General features: G+C 35.9%; 1 pseudogene; it reads right to left on the bottom strand.

Moving 5' to 3' along the window:
• Nucleotides 1-215: 215 nt before the first annotated feature.
• On the bottom strand, nucleotides 216-1,291 carry LOC149254442 (LRR receptor kinase SERK2 pseudogene; annotated as a pseudogene).
• Between the last annotated feature and the right edge of the window lie 5,470 nt (nucleotides 1,292-6,761).

Raw genomic sequence — 6,761 nt, 5'->3', positions numbered from 1 at the left:
ATGATTGGAGATTTCCTACTGATGAAGCAGGGATTCAAAATGCATTTGAGTATCGTTGAACAAGCAGTCACACCTTGCTTACAAAAGTGGAAGAATAGGTAAATAAAATCTTACGACCTTAAAAACCTCTTTTACAGTTCCAATAATGATATATTTGAAGAAAACTGTAAAATGTTCCAAGTTACAAAAATATGAGACAACAAAGCCCATGTTGATCATCTTCCACTAGAGAGTTCGATTGCATCCTGGTTATATACAGAATCCTCAGCCCACTCAAACCTTCTAGGCATTAGTTCATATTCTTGTCGATGAATGACTTCAACCTGCTGCCACTCTTCCCAACGTTCATCCAAACCCTCTCCTTCCAACATGCGCACAACTTTTGTCGTTTTGGGTCGATCTTCCGGTGAGGTCTGTGTGCACAACAATGCTACCTAAATCATTGCCTCAACTTCTTTAACGTCATTGTTCTGATTTAGGTTTGCATCTACAATAGCATCTAATCTTTTCTCTCTTTTTAACTTCTTAATATGATCCAATAATAGAACGTCATCCTCTTCGTCGAGACGTGAAAAATCTATAGCACGTTGTCCAGTGACAAGCTCCAAAAGAGTAATACCATAACCAAACACATCTATCCTCTCTGAGGATCTTCCAGTTGATAAGTATTCAGGAGCAATGTGACCCACGGTTCCACAGACTTGAGTTGTAACATGAGTTTTCCTAGCATCAACCAATTTCGCTAGCCCAAAATCACCAACAACAACTTTGAAGTCTTCATCTAGTAAGACATTAGCAGCTTTCACATCCCGATGAATGATTTTAGGATTGCAGTGCTCACGAAGGTACTCCTTTTGGGTTTATTATTGATTCAATGTAAAGACTGTTTAAAAAGCTTGATAATTATTTCTCTTAGATAATATAGTCCCTTTTCTTTAAGTTATAAATTTTTCTTGGACTATTAGCACCTGGACTGTGAATGAACTCTTGGCCTTGTGCCATTTTCCTCCGGCTGGTGTGTTTAGCTTAATGGAAGTCGTTTTCTTGTATACTATCTTTACATACTACAAAAATTTCATCAAAGGAGTAATTGGGGTTTTGTCTTTTTGCACTGTTTAACATTTTGCAGAGATGGCTAAGAGTTTCACTTAATTTTGCATGTGAAATTGTTTAGTAACATGGTATTCTCTGGTTCTAGTTCAAATTATCCTCTTTCTAGCTTTAAAAGTGAATAATAGGTTTTGAGACTGTTTCGACCATGGGCCAACCCTCGGCGTTGGAACTTACCCATTCCTAAATAGCGGTTCTCTCGATTATCATGGAAATTCCTACCATCTTAACTACCTTACATATTTATTAGAATAAATCATTTATGTTGTTTTATTATGCACGGAGATAGGCTATGGTTATACTATATCCTGCTAACTTTTCTTATTTATTATGGGTTACATAGTTTCGCACAACATAATACATTAGTTCTTTATTTCTAGCTTGGTTCTCAAAGGGCACCCTACTGAGGTAATATGACCAAGATTAATATTCCCTGTAAATATAAGTTTGATGATGATGGTGAAAGACTATTCTCGTGTCTTCTTACCATTATTGTTAACAATAGGGTTATCAACAATATTTAATTTCGCTACTTTAGTCCACTTCCTGTAATTTTCCTTTCTCATAATGCTAAAAAGATATGTTGTACATAAACCTACTCAAATAGTTATTGCATTTGAGTTCAGGTTGAAGATTACAATGCTTGAAAATTTCAAAGGTGAATACCGCATTTAAATATCTGAATGAAGAATACAGTGTATAAATTTTTTCATATGTAGATACCACATTTAAGTTTCAGCATAAGAGATATAACGTATGAGTTCTACCATATGTAACTACTGTATTTAAAATTCAGAGTGAAAGAGGATAGTACATTATCTTTAACCTATATAGGTACTGCAATGGAATTTTAAACAAGGATATTCCTACTTATATTCATTTTTTCCTTGTCATGATTACCAATCTAAACAGAGTAATAACTCACAAAATTATACTATATCATTAGAAATCATTATGAAAAATCTACAATCCTGATAGTTCCAGTACTTATCTGCATTTTGTAAATCTGCTGGGAAAAACTCCTCATAAATGGCCACACATCCCTTCCAACGAGAATGGTATTTGAAACTAGTTCTCCCCTCGAGCTCTCCAACTTCCAGACAACAGGTACATTGGAGAGGTTTTCTTTCCAGATAATTTAAAGGCATCAGGGTCTCACTTGACCCAGCCTGAACTCACAATCGTGATAGGGATCAAGCCTTCCACTGGTCCTTACTAGCTTAGGAACCTAGCTCTTGGGCAACGTATTTCCTCAGCCCATAACTCTATTATTACTTTTGTCTTTTTCAAAAAATTGCCAACCCCCCTTCTCCCCAAATTTTCCTTTTTAAAAGAAATCCTTTGGGAAAAGGAATAACTATTTTCTCCAACTGTATGGAAGTTAGGAACTCTTGTGGTAATCCACGGGTTTTCCCTCTTCAGATAACAAAAATAATTCTTTTAACTACTAACCATTTCTTTAAATAAAAAGTATTTCCAATTCAATTAGGTCTTTAAATAACCTAAAAATATGTCAACCTCTACATGAGGTAATTAACTAACAATTTTAACTTGTTTGTAAAAAGAAATAAAACCAAAGTAACTGGGGGTGTTACATGTCCTCCCCCTTATGTGCAACACCGTCCTCGGTGTTCTCCCAGTCTTAATGAAAGGCAGAATAATCTTGTTGCGTAAAGATTTCATCTTCCCAAGTAGGTTCCTCTAGGCTAAAGTGCTTCCATTGCACTTTAACTTGGATGATAGCTCGCTTCTGGAGCATTATTTCTCTCCATTCTAGAACACACAAGGGCTCTTCCAGGAATTCTCCATCCGGTTCTACTTGCACATTCATCATGTAATTATTATTATTCATATAAATTAAATGATCTGAAAGCTAAATAGAAACCAATATTGCTAATGCTTTCTTTACCTGCACATCCTGCCAATTAATGATATTCTTGGGGTCATAAATATATCTTTTTAGTAGTGACACATGAAACACATCATGAATTCTTAGGTGGCCTAAAATATCAAGTTGGTAAGCTATTCGCCCTATCCTTTCTAGAATCTGGAAAGGTCCACAATAGCGAGGATCTAGCTTCACACAACCCCCTCATTTTAAGAAACCTTTTCTAGGATTTACTCTTACATATACATGATCACCCACACCAAACTCTCTATAGGTTCTCTTTTTATCAACATAAGATTTCTTCCTATCTTGGGTAGCTTTTAAATTTTTTTGCACTCTCTTAACTGCTTGCTCCATTTCTACCAGCATATTAGGTCCTAGAATTAGTTTATCCTCAGGACTACTCCAGTTCACTGGTGTCCTACACTTCTTCCCATGCAGCACCTCGAATGGACTCATTTTGAGGGATTCATCATAGTTGTTGTTGTATGAAAATTCCACTAAGTGGAGGTACTCTTCCCATTTTGTAGGTTGTTGCATCGCATACATCCATAACATGTCCTCTAACACTTGGTTTACTCGTTCAGTCTGCCCATCCGTCTGTGGGTGATAAGTAGTGCTAAATTGAATTTGAGTTCCCAAACCTGCAATTAAATCTTTCCAAAATGCAGAGGTGAACTTAACATCTGTGTCGGATATTACTACTTTAGGAAACCCATGCAGTCTAAATATCTCCTTCATAAATATATCATCAATTTCTACAGTTTTATAAGTAGATTTAACAAGAATAAAATGGGTTGTTTTACTTAGTTTATCCATCACTAGCATGATGGAATCATTCTACTTCCAGGATCTAGGTAAGCCCGTTATGAAATCTAATGTAATTGTATCCCATTTCTATTCAGGAATGGGAAGTGGGTGAAGCAGTCCAGTTGGGTGCTGGTGCTCTGCTTTAACCTACTGACATTTTGGGAATTTGGCTAAGTATTCCACAATCTCTCTTCTCATTCATGGCAAAAAATAACCATTTTTAATTGCAGAGAACAACTTTTGATAGCCTAGATGTGCCATATATGGACTTCTGTGAAATTCATCTAACATATATTTCTTAATGGATTTTTGATTTGGCACATACACTCTTCCTTTGAAAGTCAACAACTAGCCTGCATTTATTCCATAGTCACCTTGTCTTCCTGAGTCTATCATTTGGTTAGCTTGCTACCAAAGGAATTTGAATTCAGGGTATTTTATAATAGCTTCCCGAACTTGATTTACAAAGTTTCTTTCTATTTTACTAAATGACACTTCATATAGGTGATGAAACTTCCTACTAAAAGCATCATCTACTTAGTTTTCCTTTTCCTTTAGGTTTTTGATATCAAAATTAAATTCAATTAGGAAGGTTGTCCACCTTGCTTGTAGAGCATTCAGATTAGGCTGCTTGAAGAAACTCATCAAGATACTATGATATATCATTAGGATAAATCTTTTCCCTAACAAGTAATGTCGCCACATTTTCAAGGCGTGTACCATAGCTGTCAATTCCAAGTCATAAGCATAATATCTCTGCTCATGATATTTTAGCTTGTGTGATTCGTAAGCTATCACACTCCCCTATTGCATTAATACACCACCAACCCCCTCCTGACATGCATCCGTACAAACTATAAACTCCCGATCAAGATTAGCTACCTTAAGTACCAGGGCGGTGGTTAACAATTGTTTTAGGAGTTCAAAACTATGTTGACATTCAGTTGTCCAGCGGAAAGCTCTTCCTTTTTTCTGCAAGGAGGTGATAGGATATGAATTTTTTGAGAATCCCTTATGAATCTTCGATATAGCCAGTCAGGCTCATAAAGGATCGGATATCCATCACACTTTTTGGTACTAACCAATCCATGATAGTTCTAATTTTTTCAGGATCCACAACTATACCTTCAACATAGATAATGTGTCGTAAGTACTGAATCCGATCTTTATAAAAATCACATTTTCTATATTTAGTGTATAAATGATTCTTTCGCAATACTTGTAGCACTATCCAAAGGTGTTCTTTTTGTTCTTCTGAACTTATAGAATAAATCAGTATATCATCAATAAAAATTAAAACAAATTTATCCAAATACGGATGGAAAATACCATTCATTAGACTCATAAAAGTTGTTGGAGCATTGATGGGTTTGAATGGTAGCACAATAAACTCATAATGCCCATAACGTGTTATGAATGTTGTTTTACAAATATATTTGAACATATTTTATCCTAATCTGATGGTACCTAGATCATAGATCTATTTTAGAAAATATGGTGGCTCCTTTAACTTGATCAAACAGATCATAAACTCTTGCTAAAGGGTACTTATTTTTAATAGTTAACTTGTTAAGCTATTAGTAATTGAAGTATATCCCAGCGTACCATCATTTTTTCTTATGAACAACATAGGTGCCCCCCAAGGTGACACACTTGGGTGAATGTAGCCCTTATCCAATAGCTCTTGCAATTGCATTTTGAGTTCGGTTAACTCGGGTGCACTCATTCGGTAAGGGGATTTTGATACAGGGGTGGCCCCTTGTATTAATTCTATAGTGAAATCAATATCTCTTTTGGGCGGTAAGCCCGATATTTCTTCAAGAAATACATCTCCAAATTCCTGGATAATAGGTATGTACCTTAAAGTAGCTGTTTTACCCTTGGATTTTGTATAACCTACTTGGACAGCATACACTTGACAGCCTTTCCAAATACATTTACTTAACTGATTGGCAATATTTGGATGCAACTTAACAACTCTTTGAATTCCCTGAATTTCTTTTCTAGCACCCTCTTTAGAAAGGTAACTAATAGTCTTATCTTTGAAATTAACTCCTGACCAAATTTTTTCTAACCAATCCATTCCAATGAGTACATCATAAGATCCTAAAGATAACATGTTTAAATTTACCCTTACTGGTTATCCAACTTTTTCTAATAGGAATTTTTCTACCTTAGCTGATACCATACGCTTGGCCCTAGTGGCGAGTTGTACTAACCATGGAGTTTTAAATTTAGTAGAGTTCAAATGACATAACTCAACTATCTTAGGGCTAACACAACTCAAAGTTGCTCCTGGGTCAATTAGAATGGATACACGATGATTAACAATTTTACCTTCAAATTCTACCATGGAAGGTTGATATTAGGCTTGGTTGTCCTCTAAAGCTGGATTTATTCGGGGAATGCTTCTAGTCAAATGTCCAACTATGGAGGCCTCCTGAACATTTTCTACTTTCCTGGCTCTAGCATGGTGGGGTAAGTGTCTGTAATAATAGGGTTCCCCAAAACCCCAACATTGCAATGGTGGCTTTTGCTGCTGACTACTCTCTGGTTTATCGGATGCTTTAGTGGATCGACTCTCACTAGGTTGCCTTGGCTTCATTTGATTTTTCCCTGAAACTCCATTTTGCGGATTTCTAAATATATTCTTGGAACTACCAGATTTGATATTCTTAAAATTAGATGCATTTTTCTGTCCCTTTTTAGCTACCCAGCCTTTGCTACCTTCTCCTTTTTGTTTCATTTGTTGATAGCATATTTTGGCCTTTCGTATAGCTTCGTCCATAGTTTTTGGGCTGTCAAATTCTATTCTCTCTTTCATAAAAGCTAGTAAGATACTAAAAAAACGTTGCACCTTGGATTTTTCCTCCCATATATAAGGTACATATCTTAGTAGCGACGTGAATTTTGTCACAAAATCATCCATAGTTTGTTGTCCCAATCTCAGGTC

The sequence above is a fragment of the Pinus tabuliformis genome, chromosome 7, assembly GCF_031772625.1.
Source record: "Pinus tabuliformis cultivar Carrire ecotype Pingquan chromosome 7, CPIR1, whole genome shotgun sequence".
Classification (NCBI taxonomy): Eukaryota; Viridiplantae; Streptophyta; class Pinopsida; order Pinales; family Pinaceae; genus Pinus; species Pinus tabuliformis.
Note: the sequence above shows the minus strand (reverse complement) of the source record. Positions and strands in the feature narration are given on the sequence as shown.